General features: G+C 42.4%; 1 protein-coding gene across 1 annotated transcript in view; it reads right to left on the reverse strand.

Annotated features, from left to right (window-relative positions):
* LOC111965425 (nck-associated protein 5-like) overlaps positions 1–13,280 on the reverse strand; it is a 125,380-nt gene extending 112,100 nt beyond the window's left edge. Inside the window, exon 1 of the mRNA XM_023989635.2 lies at positions 13,090–13,280. The gene's annotated coding sequence lies outside the window, so the exon portion shown is untranslated. The remainder of the gene's footprint in view (positions 1–13,089) is intronic.
* Between the last annotated feature and the right edge of the window lie 228 nt (positions 13,281–13,508).

Genomic DNA, 13,508 nt, shown 5'->3' on the forward strand with positions numbered 1-13,508 from the left:
CCTCATGCCTTTTGCACACATTGTATATAGATTCTCTTTTTTTTCTACCATGTTATTGACTTGTTTATTGTTTACTCCATGTGTAACTCTGTGTTGTCTGTTCACACTGCTATGCTTTATCTTGGCCAGGTCGCAGTTGCAAATGAGAACTTGTTCTCAACTAGCCTACCTGGTTAAATAAAGGTGAAACAAAAAAAAATAAAAAAAATAGTGTTCTCCAATTAGGGGAGGGGTGGTAGGGTTAGTGGAAAATATATTTACAAAATAATATATTGGGGGTTTTCTTTATTTTTACTATTTTCTACATAGCAGAATAATAGTGAAGACATCACACTCTTGGCATTCTCTCAACCAGCTTCATGATGTAGTCACCTGGAATGCCTTTTCAATTAACAGGTGTGCCTTGTTAAATTTCTTTCCTTCCTAATGCGTTTCAGCCAATCAGTTGTGTTGTGACAAGGTAGGAGTGGTATACAGAAGATAGCCCTATTTGGTAAAAGACCAAGTCCATATTATGGCAAGAACAGCTCAAATAAGCAAAGAGAAACGACAGCCATCATTACTTTAAGACATGAAGGTCAGTCAGTGCAGAACATTTCAAGAACTTTGAACATTTCTTCAAGTGCAGTCGCAAAAACCATCAATCGCTATGATGAAACTGGCTCTCATGAAGACCGCCACAGGAAAGGAAGACCCAGTAATGAATTATAAAAAGTGATTCCATTTTTTTTATACAAAACTGCTAACAAAATGTCTGTAATTGAATTGGCTACAACGGGAAATCATAGCAGTCACAAAGCACAGTTGGGTTCACAAGTTTGGACAGCACAGCACAGTAAAGAAAAGTATAGTTCTGTACAGTAAAGAAAAGTAGAGTACAGTGCTGTACTGTAGAGCACACTAGAGTTGAGTACACTATAATGTATTGAACTATACTCTACCTTGATGTCCAAACTTGTGAAACATAGACGTCTATGACTGGTTCAGATTTGTTCCGGTCCAACTAAATTTGGTCTTGTTTGGGGTCAGAGCTCATTAAAATAGCCAGTGTGCAGAATAATACCCAAATATGCAAAGGAGGATATTCCATATTGATACGTGTAACTATTTAGGGTACATCTATAACGTTTCAGGTAAGACCCAAGTGCAGACTGTGTTGAAGTAACAATGTTTATTACAGCAACATGGGCAGGCAAACGACAGGTCAAGGCAAGCAGGGGTCGATAATCCAGAGTGGTGGGACCAAGGTACAAGGACGGCAGGCAGGCTCAGGTCAGGCAGAGGTCAGAAATCCAGATTAGGGGCAATGGGTCAGGGCGGCAGGCAGGGTCAGGCAGAGTGGTCAGACAGGCGAGCTCAGAGTCCGGACAGGCAAAGTTCAAAACCAGGAGGGCGAGAAAAAGAGAGACTGGGGAAAAGCAGGAGCTGAGAAAAACGCTGGTTGACTTGACAAACAAAACAAACTGGCAACAGACAACCCAGGGGATAATGGGGAAAAAATGGGCGACAGCCTGGAGGGGGGGGGGGGGGTTGAGACAAGCACAAGGACAGGTGAAACAGATCAGGGCGTGACATCACAACGAAGAGAATGACATTCATATACATAATTATGCATTTCTGTGAAGTACATTCCGTTACCGGGTGTAAATCCACTTCACTTGCTGTAGTTCCATAACCAAAATAGATTTTTTTCTAAGTTAATGTGTCATGTCATAGACGACACCCCATTCTTTCTGCAGACATCGATGAATCTTAAAATCGGGCAGATATTTTTTAGTTTTTGGAAAACTAAAAACAAACTGAGGGAGATTTGACTGAAATTCTGTTACCAAACTTTGCATTTGCACAGTTCTTCCAGTAAATGTGTCTTTGTAAAATTCTGTATAAATTGTAAAAATATTTTAAAAATACTAAAGGTACTCCTTGTGCATAGACATGTATGGTTTGTTAAACTTTGAAAGCAAGGGTTTTTGTTCGGCATACATTTGAAGTGAAAAATCTGAGTCTCAGCGCAATTCGGTCACCGTGGAATTGCCCACATGCAGTGCACTTGAACTTTTGACAAAACTCATTCAGTATTACTACTCAATTTACTTACAAATTCTGTAACCGTTGTTTTGAATGATAACGCCCACTGTGGTTAACACAAACTCTGTTATCCAACATGCATAGGATGCTAGCCTGTGAGGAACATTTCTCTCAACAACCTCTGATCATTTCAGCTGACCTCATTATTGCAACCACCTTGTCGAGGGAGAGCGTATTTGTGCATCCCAAACGGCACACTGTTCCATACATAGTGCACTACCTGAGACCAGGGCTGTTGAAAAGTAGTGCACTATGTAGGGAATAGGGTTCCATTTGAGACATGGATATAATAGTTTTGAATTTCTGGAATAAATCTTCATACCCTGGAAGACAGCCCTTTCAAAACACAGACTACAGGTCAACATGATTGCGTGCCTTCAGTAGGAGAAGAATAGTCAAACCAATGGTTGGTTTGACTAAACTTCTTGAACAAGAAAATCCACTCACTCCATCCAGCCCACACAGGCCTTTGAGCAGGCGGCAGGGAGGGCTAATGTTTCTGCTGTAGTTGAGGGCTGGGGCAGATCCCTTAAGCAGGATTTGTGATTTCAGCATGATTAGAAAAGGGTGGCAGACAGGAGGCGAGAATAAAGAAACCAGAGGAGCACCATCTGGCATGGGCATGTGAAAGTTCAGAGTATAGGCCTAGATAGGGTATTCATGCTGGTGTTAATCAGAGCAATCCTTGCATTCAATAATGGGATAACACTTAACACAATGGGCGGACAGCACACTGATCTATACTGTTCAGCAAACAATCTCTTTTGATATACAGTGGTTAGGTCACATTGAAAAGTTTCTAAAGGGTTTAAATGTCCCTAAACATCAGTAAGATGTTTTCACTTTAAAATAGGGGGTCAAATAAACTACATAACAAATAAAGTATATTCCACTAAGACATGAATTCTTTACTCTCCAAACTTAGACAAACTAAGGACAAGATTAAGGCCTTGAACGAGCATTGATGTTTTGATTCTCTGGAGGACTGAAACATTAGAACAAAGCAATGTGGAAAAACGATGGAAGCAAATGGAAGAATGGAGGAAGGGAGGGCGAGAGGCAAAATTTGGCTGAAATTCTGCCGTCGATTTAAAGGGACTACTACACCCTGTGGGAGTGCCTTGTCCAAGAGACCCAAAACAAAGCCAAATACTGATGCAGCACAAACTGACACTGTGATAGACTACATCACAGGAGACAGTACAGATCAGAGAGATGAATATCCTCAACATCAAATAAATCACACACTAAAACAGTCGACACAAACAATCTGATGTCTTCCTAAATAAATCTCCCCAAGACCCCTAAAACAATCTTCAAACAGTGAAGGAAAACTGACGAGGGGGCGATTCGGTTGGGCTGAAACTACACTGCTCAAAAAAATAAAGGGAACACTTAAACAACACAATGTAACTCCAAGTCAATCACACTTCTATGAAATCAAACTGTCCACTTAGGAAGCAACACTGATTGACAATAAATTTCACATGCTGTTGTGCAAATGGAATAGACAAAAGGTGGAAATTATAGGCAAATAGCAAGACACCCCCAAAAAAGGAGTGATTCTGCAGGTGGTGACCACAGACCACTTCTCAGTTCCTATGCTTCCTGGCTGATGTTTTGGTCACTTTTGAATGCTGGCGGTGCTCTCACTCCAGTGGTAGCATGAGACGGAGTCTACACCCCACACAAGTGGCTCAGGTAGTGCAGTTCATCCAGGATGGCACATCAATGCGAGCTGTGGCAAAAAGGTTTGCTGTGTCTGTCAGCGTAGTGTTCCCAGAGGCATGGAGGCGGCTACCTAGGAGACACGGCCGTACATCAGGAAGGACGTGGAGTTAGGCCGTAGGAGGGGCAACAACCGCCAGCAGCAGGACGGCTGCCTCGGCCGTTTGTAGAGGAGCGTGCATCTGCAGAGCCTCCGTAAAATGACTCACGCAGGCCGACAACATGTGCAATGTGTCCAGCAATGGTCCTCACAAGGGGTCTGAGGATCTCCATCTCGGTAGCCACCTAATGGAGTCAGGCTATGACCTCTGTGAGCACACTGGAGGGGCGTGCGGCCGCCAGCAAAGTAAATTGCCTACTTCCACACCATGACTGACCCAACCGCCAAACGGTCTTCCATTGCTTGAAGGAATTGTTTTTTTTGCAGGAAGCAGAACCGTTCCTTCGCACGGGCGTCTCCAGACTCCTGTCACGTCTGTCACATGTGCTCATGTGGCTCAGTGTGAACCTGCTCTTTCATCTGTGAAAGACACAGGGCGCAGGGGCGAATTTGCCAATCTTGGTGTTCTCTGGCAAATGCCAAACGTCCTGCACGGTGCTGGGCTGTAAGCACAACCCCCACCTGTGGACGTCGGCCTCATACGCACCTCATGGAGTCTGTTTCTGACCGTTTGAGCAGACACATGCACATTTGTGGCCTGCTGGAGGTCATTTTGCAGGGCTCTGGCAGTGCACCTCCTTGCACAAAGGCGGAGGTAGCGGTCCTGCTGCTGGGTTGTTGCCCTCCTACGGCCTCCTCCACGTCTCCTGATGTACTGGCCTGTCTCCTGGTAGCGCCTCCATGCTCTGGACACTACGCTGACAGACACAGCAAACCTTTTTGCACAGCTCGCATTGATGTGCCGATCCTGGATGAACTGCCTACCTGAGCCACTTGTGTGGGTTGTAGACTCCGTCTCATGCTACCACTAGAGTGAGAGCACCGCCAGCATTCAAAGTGACCTAAAAACCATCAACCAGGAAGCATAGGAACTGAGAAGTGGTCTGTGGTCACCACCTGCAGAACCACTCCTTTATTGGGGGTGTCTTGCTAATTGCCTATAATTTCCACCTTTTGTCTATTCCATTTGCACAACAGCATGTGAAATTTATTGTCAATCAGTGTTGCTTCCTAAGTGGACAGTTTGATTTCACAGAAGTGTGATTGACTTGGAGTTACATTGTGTTGTTTAAGTGTTCCCTTTATTTTTTTGAGCAGTGTATTAGCAGAACGTAATGAGTATTCCCTTTAAATGCACTTTAAGAGTTTTAGTGCAGTGAGAAAATAGGCTTGTAAAATAAAATGAAACCAATTAGTTCGGATCTGCACAGACAACTTACACAGCAATAGGTTATGATGGGGGGTGGAGGCACTCTCAAGGGCTCGACCCAGATGTTCCCCATTTAAAGCCGTGCAAGCACCAGCCCTGACAACCACACTTACATCAAAGTGAAACAAAATAAAAAAGGAGCTCATATTAAATTGTTTCCTCTCCATTTCACTTTATCGTTTAAGAGGGGACCGGCGATTGGTTGATGCTTAGCAACGCGGAAACCTGAGTAGGTGTCTGTTAGGGTAATGGGGGGCTAATGATGCGTGGGAGTGTATCTGAGCATTGGCCTGCTCAACGGACTGTGATCAGATACTCACTTTCCCTACATATCAAACGCATTGCTTTCTAACAAGGTCACATTGGCGGTATAATGGTGTTTGAGGATCTAATGGTGACACTCCATCTGAAAACAATGGTGTCAACTAGTATTGGACACAAGGTCTGTGTCCCAAAAAGAAACCCTATTTCCTATTTAGTGCACTACTTTTGGCTAGGGCTCATATTCAGAACCAGGAGTCTGGTTTGAAAGCAGGTCTAGTATCAAAATTGAGCCGTGTTACATGCATCTGAAATGTCTCACTCCATCAGGCACAGATGGTAGTTTTGAGACCAACAGACTTCCCCATGGCTTGTCCAGTACCTGATTGAATCTCTTAAAAAGGGTCAGAGATACTGCATCTTCATGACTAGAGCGTTTACCTATGGCTTTAGAGATGATGCCTTCTGTAATTCCTCTCTGCCGTCTCGCTGACCGAATGAAATCAAGACATAAATTAGGCTTGGGCGGTATCCAGATTATAATACATTCATACCGACCTTTTGCCATAGTGGGATATTCGGTAATACTGGCACTGAACAGAAGGGCCACTGTTTTCAAACCCCACTGAGCCTTTGTAATCCGAAGGTTAGCAATGCTAACAAGTACATGTAAGATCCCATAGAGAACGCCAACGAGCGCGCAAACTTTTATACAGGTCTCTCTGACCTAAAGTATTTGCAGGACAGACATTCCAGCTCATAATGTTATACAAGTAATTCAAAAATGCTACACAGTCTGCTGCACGCACAAAACAAATACTAAACAGCCAGGCTCTTGATCCAGGTAGGGATTCTCTGCTGTTACCAAGCAAAGCTTGATTGTGGAAGAAGCTAACCACTTAGCTAAGTAGCTACTAAATTTGCAAACCAAAAATGCATAACTGCGGAACATTAAGCACATTTTAGACAGTTAAACGATATATAGCTGGCAAACATTTAGATGTGAATCCCATACTGTAACTAAATCACATGGCTCGTACTGCACAACAGTGAGTGACTCAATCAAGTTACGTTTTAAATGTCACATGCACAAGTACAGTAAAATGCCTTTCTTGCAAGCGCTATATCCAACAAAAACAAACAAAATTTAAATAAGAAGTACATGACAATGTAAGAAGCTACAGTTGAAGTCGGAAGTTTACATACACCTTAGCCAAATACATTTAAACTCAGTTTTTCATAATTCCTGACATTTAATCATAGTACAAATTCCCTGTCTTAGGTCAGTTAGGATCACCACTTTATTTTAAGAATGTGAAATGTCAGAATAATAGTAGAGAGAATGATTTATTTCAGCTTTTATTTCTTTCATCACATTCCCAGTGGGTCAGAAGTTTAGACACTCAATTAGTATTTGGTAGCATTGCCTTTAAATTGTTTAACTTGGGTCAAACATTGCTGGTAGCCTTCCACAAGCTTCCCACAATAAGTTGGGTGAATTTTGGCCCATTCCTCCTGACAGAGCTGGAGTAACTGAGTCAGGTTTGCAGGCCTCCTTGCTCGCACACACTTTTTCAGTTCTGCCCACAACTGTTCTATATGATTGAGGTCAGGGCTTTGTGATGGCGACTCCAATACCTTGACTTTGTTGTCCTTATGTCATTTTGCCACAATTTTGGAAGTATGCTTGGGGTCATTGTCCATTTGGAAGACCCATTTGCGACCAAGCTTTAACTTCTTGACTGATGTCTTGAGACGTTACTTCAATATATCCACATAATTTTCTTCCTCATGACGCCATCTATTTTGTGAAGTGCACCAGTCCCTCCTGCAGCAAAGCACCCCCACAACATGATGCTGCCACCCCCATGCTTCATGGTTGGAAGGGTGTTCATCGGCTTGCAATCCCCCCTTTTTCCTCCAAACATAACAATGGTCATTATCAGTTCTATTTTTGTTTCATCAGACCAGAGGACATTTCTCCAAAAAGTACAATCTTTGTCCCCATGTGCAGTTGCACACCGTAGTCTGGCTTTTTTATGGCGGTTTTGGAGCAGTGGCTTCTTCCTTGCTGAGAGGTCTTTCAGGTTATGTCGATATAGGACTCGTTTTATTGTGGATATAGATACTTTGTACTTGTTTCCTCCAGCATCTTCACAAGGTCCTTTGCTGTTGTTCTGGGATTGATTTTCACTTTTCGCAACAAAGTACATTCATCTCTAGGAGATAGAACACGTCTCCTTCCTGAGCGGTATGACGGCTGCGTGGTCCCATGGTGTTTATACTTGCGTACTATTGTTTGTACAGATGAACGTGGTACCTTCAGGCATTTGGAAATTGCTCCCAAGGATGAACCAGACTTGTGGGGGTCTACAATTTTTTTTCTGAGGTCTTGGCTGATTTCTTTTGATTTTCCCATGATGTCAAGCAAAGAGGCACTGAGTTTAAAGGTAGGCCTTGAAATACATCCACAGGTACACCCCCAACTGACTCAAATTATGTCAATTAGCCTATCAGAAGCTTCTAAAGCCATGACATAATTTTCTGGAATTTTCCAAGCTGTTTAAAGGCACAGTCAATTTGGTGTATGTAAACTTCTGACCCACTGGAATTGTGATACAGTGAATTATAAGTGAAATAATCTGTCTGTAAACAATTGTTGGAAAAATTACTTGTGTCATGCATAAACTTGTCTTGCCAAAACTATAGTTTGTTAACAAGAAATTTGTGGAGTGGTTGAAATACGAGTTTTATTGACTCCAACCTAAGTGTATGTAAACTTCCGACTTCAATTGTATAAACACAAGGGTCAACTCAGATAGTCCGTGTAGCCATTTTGTTAGCCATTTAGCAGTCTTATGGCTTGGGGATAGAAACTGTTGCACCGGTACTGCTTGCCGTGCGGAAGCAAAGAGAACAGTTTATGGCTTGGGTGGCAGGAGTCTTTACCAATTTTCTGCGCCTTCCTTTCACACCACCTGATTAGGCTCCTGAGTGGCACAGTGATCTAAGGCACTGCAGCTCAGTGCTAGAGGCGTCACTACAGACACCCTGGTTTAAATCCAGGCTGTAGCGCACAATTGGCCCAGCTTGTCCGTGTTTGGCCGACTTATATATATATATATATATATATATATAAAAGAGGTGCTGTTGCCATACCAAGCAGTGATGCAGCCAGTCAAGATACTCTCAGTGTCGCAGTTGTAGGACTTTGAGGATTTGAGAGCCCATGCCAAACTTTTTCAACCTCCTGAAGGGGAAGAGGTGCGGTCGAGCCTTCTCCTGTACGCCAACTCTCAGAACAAAGTCTTACTCAGTTAATAATATCAGGAGTAGAGATCAAAGTAAATCAATTTATGAAATTATTATAGCTCTAGTCAACAACTTGGTAATTCAATTACTATCAAAGATCACTGTATAATCATGTGTTGGTACAAAACACACAAGCACGAGATCACCAATTGAGTTATTCCCCCCCTTTTGATCAACTAGAGAGATGAATAAACCAAATCAAATTATGGTTATTGACCAATGATCTGAACGTGAAGATGGGTGATGTCTAAAGGGTTTTGGTACATTTCTACTCAAATTTGCAGGTTGCTTACTTATCTTGAGGAAGCATTAAAGCGTCACAACTTTTTAATTCTAGGCAAAATAAAATGCTATTTTATTTGTCACATGCGGCCAAGACAACCTTACCGTGAAATGCTTACTAGAGTTAAGAAAAATATTGACAAAATAAAATAGTAACACAATAAAATAACAATAACGAGCTTATATACAAGCAGTACCGGTACCGAGTCAATGTGCGGGGGTACAGGTTAGTCGAGGTAATTTGTACATGTATGTAGGCGTAAAGTGACTATGCATAGATAATAAACAGTGAGTAGCAGCAGTGTAAAAACAAGGAGGGGGTCAATAAATTGTCCGGGTGGCCATTTGATTAATTATTCAGCAGTCTTATGGCTTGGGAGTAGAAGCTGCTAAGGAGCCTTTTGGACCTAGACTTGGCACTCCGGTACCGATTACCGTGCGGTAGCAGAGAGAACAGCCTATGACTTTAAGGGCATTCCTCTGACACCACCTAGTATATACACAACCGTTCAAAAGTTTGGGGTCACTTAGAAAATGTCCTTGTTTTCAATGAAAACATACATGAAATGAGTTTTTAAATGAATAGGAAATATAGTCAAGACGTTGACAAGGTTATAAATACAGATTTTTTATTGAAATAATAATTGTGTCCTTCAAACTTTGCCCTCGTCAAAGAATCCTCAATCTGCAGCAATTACAACCTTGCAGACCTTTGGCATTCTAGCTATCAATTTGTGGAGGTAATCTGAAGCGATTTCACCCCATGCTTCCTGAAGCACCTCCCACAAGTTGGATTGGCACTTCTTACGTACCATACGGTCAAGCTGCTCCCACAACAGCTCAATAGGGTTGAGATCCGGTGACTGTGCTGGCCACTCCATTATAGACAGAATACCAGCGGACTGCTTCTTCCCTAAATAGTTCTTGCATAGTTTGGAGCTGTGCTTTGGGTCATTGTCCTGTTGTAGGAGGAAATTGGCTCCAATTAAGCGCCGTCCACAGGGTATGGCATGGTGTTGCAAAATGGAATGATAACCTTCTTCAAGATCCCTTTTCCCTGTACAAATCTCCCACTTCACCACCAAAGCACCCCCAGACCATCACATTGCCTCACCATGCTTGACAGATGGCGTGGTTCCCAAGGTAAAAATCTGTCGTTCTGCCCGTTCTGAACGAGGCAGTTAACCCACCGTTCCTAGGCCGTCATTGAAAATAAGAATGTGTTCTTAACTGACTTGCCTAATTAAATAAAGATAAAATAAAGGTGTACATTTTTTTTTTAAACGGCCAAATCGGTGTCCAAAAATAACGATTTCCGATTGTTATGAAAACATGAAATCGGCCCTAATTAATCGCCCATTCTGATTAATCGGTCGACCTCTATTCCGAACACCCCAAACTTAGATTTGTCTGTCCATAACACTATTTTCCAATCTTCCTCTGTCCAGTGTCTGTTCTTTTGCCCATCTTAATCTTTTATTTTTATTGGCCAGTCTGAGATAGGGCTTTTCTTTGCAACTCTGCCATGAAGGCCAGTATCCCGGAGTCGCCTCTTCACTGTTGACGTCGAGACTGGTGTTTTGCGGGTACTATTTAATGATGCTGCCAGTTGAGGACTTGTGAGCCATCTGTTTCTCAAACTAGATACTCTAATGTACTTGTCCTCTTGCTCAGTTGTGCACCGGGGCCTCCCACTCCTCTATTCTATTCTGGTTAGAGGCCGTTTGCGCTGTTCTGTGAAGGGAGTAGTACACAGCGTTGTACGAGATCTTCAGTTTCTTGGCAATTTGTCGCATGGAATAGCCTTAATTTCTCAGAACAATAATAAACTAACGAGTTTCGGAAGAAAGTTATTTGTTTCTGGCCATTTTGAGCCTGTAATCGAACCCACAAATGCTGACGCTCCAGATACTCAACTAGTCTAAAGAAGGCCCGTTTTATTGCTTCTTTAAATCAGAACAACAGTTTTCAGCTGTGCTAACATAATTGCAAAAGGTTTTTCTAATGATCAATTAGCCTTTTAAAATTATAAACTTGGATTAGCTAACACAACGTGCCATTGGAACACAGGAGTGATGGTTGCTGATAATGGGCCTCTGTACGCCTATGTAGATATTACATTTAAAAAATCTGCAGTTTCCAGCTACAATAGTCATTTACAACATTAACAATGTCTACACTGTATTTCTGATCAATTTGATGTTATACTGGCAATACTGTAGGTATTACAGACTCGGGTTAGGGACAGGTTGAAAATGTCAGGGAAGACACTTGCCAGTTGGTCAGCACATACTCGGAGTACATGTCTTGGTAATCTGTCTGGCCCTGCGGCTTTGTGAATGTTGACCTGTTGAAAGGTCTTGTTCACATCAGCTACGGAGAGGATGATCACACAGTCGTCCGGAACAGCTAGTGCTCTCATGCATGCTTCAGTGTTGCTTGCCTCGAAGCGAGCATAAAAGGCATTTAGCTCATCTGGTACGCTTGCGTCACTGGGCAGCTCACGGCTCGGTTTCCCTTTGTAGTCCGTAGTAGTTTGCAAGCCCTGCCACATCCGACGAGCGTCAGAGCCGATGTAGTAGGATTCAATCTTAGTCCTGTATTGAAGCTTTGCCTGTTTGATGGTTCGTCTGAGGGCATAGTGGGATTTCTTATAGGCGTCTGTATCAGTGTCCCGCTCCTTGAAAGCAGCAGCTCGCAGTACGCTTACTGATGCTATACATCTAGGTATCAGATGCATACTTTGCAAATCACACTATCATGTACTGAGACACTGTTAGAAACAGCCATGTACTCACCACATTAGCACTGACCAAAGATATCAGGCTATTTGTTTAACATTTACAACCTAGGTAGAAGTCATCATGATGACTGACTCTCAGGGCCAGCTCTAGCCTTTTGGGGGCCCCTGCAATTCTACATATTTTGCCATGATTTATGCCATGTTAATGATATATGAGTAAGAGTGACTAACACAATCAATGGGGGCCCCCTGGAGGTCAGGGCCCCTGTGCACCTACAGCTGGCTAGACTAATTTACCAAGGAGCCGGCCCTACTGACACGACTGTGAGAGCGGTGATGTCAGAATCATTTGGAGTCAGCGCTGCTGGCACACATTACTGGCCCATTTGGACCAAGATAGGCTCAAGTAAATATTTGAATATGCTAACAGGTGCAGCCAATGTCCAGAATATATTGCAGCCATTTACTCCAGATTTACTGTACTTTCCAAACCAAACAATCAGTCTGAAAAATAATGGAAAACGATTTCAAGATGTGTGCATGCCGGATTCACTTGAGAAGCTGATGACAATGCATTCATTCTCTCGACATAGCTGTGCAAGTAAAGGCATAAATTGACTGCAGGCTTACAAATGTGACATGCCTCAGAGCACAGACTACAGAGGATCAAGACTGATAGATAGTTTGAGCAGATGTTGCGCCCTATCTGACCGATGTTGTCCTTCATTGTTCTGTAGCCTAAGAAAAGTATCAAGTTTGTATCATGTTCCATAATGACACAATAAGACAATAACAGCAAACTACTATTCACTAATGATACAGTGTTGTAGCCCATCAAAACTCCCACTTACACGCACTGACATGGCAATAAGACTTCACCTTCACCATAGAGTTGTTTTTAGTCAGATAGTATTTAATAAGTATTTTGCTATAGAAAAAAAATATTAGGTGATGTCCAATGCATGGCAAGATTTTAATTTTGTATATTATCGTGATGACCGTCTGGGCGTAATAAATGTTCCCCGAGTAACCGGTTTCCTGTTCACGTTTAAATTAATACAGCGACATGAACGTCACATAATAATTCATTGTTTACGTACCACAGGCACCGCCAAGTAGGCCTACATGGGAGTATGAGTAGGCTACTACAAACACATCTCTGTGGCATCCTCATACATTGTTTGCAACGTTCTTCATCACATTAAATACCCAGTCTAAGGTTTGTCCCACCACCCCAACGTTACTCGTAAGCATTTTTTTAAAACGGCACCTCGGTACACGGTGATGAATATAACATTCACTTACCTAGTCTAGAAAAATTGTGCTTCATAGGGAGATAAACGGACAGTCATACAGCACCAACGTTAAATAGGGCACGTCTAAAAATACACATCAAGTCGAGATACTCCGTATTGTCTAAAAAAAGCTGCATTCCTTATTTTCCTCGAACAGAGAAAGATTGAAATAAGAGCCGCAACGAGGTCTTTCCGCATTTGGATGCGGTCGTCATGAAATGTGATGTCATGGCTTTAAATTGCTCTCGACTCCCCGCTCTCATTGGGGCAGCCAATGTCTGTGTGGTACACTCACATCTTATTTTGAAAACGAACGCAAACAAATCTTACTCCATTATTTTATTAAGTACAAGACATCCCGTAGTACTATTATGTTGTTATAGTAAATTAATGACTAATATTCTATATACACTCTACTATAGCCTACTA

Source organism: Salvelinus sp. IW2-2015, linkage group LG1, assembly GCF_002910315.2.
Source record: "Salvelinus sp. IW2-2015 linkage group LG1, ASM291031v2, whole genome shotgun sequence".
In the NCBI taxonomy this organism is placed as follows: Eukaryota; Metazoa; Chordata; class Actinopteri; order Salmoniformes; family Salmonidae; genus Salvelinus; species Salvelinus sp. IW2-2015.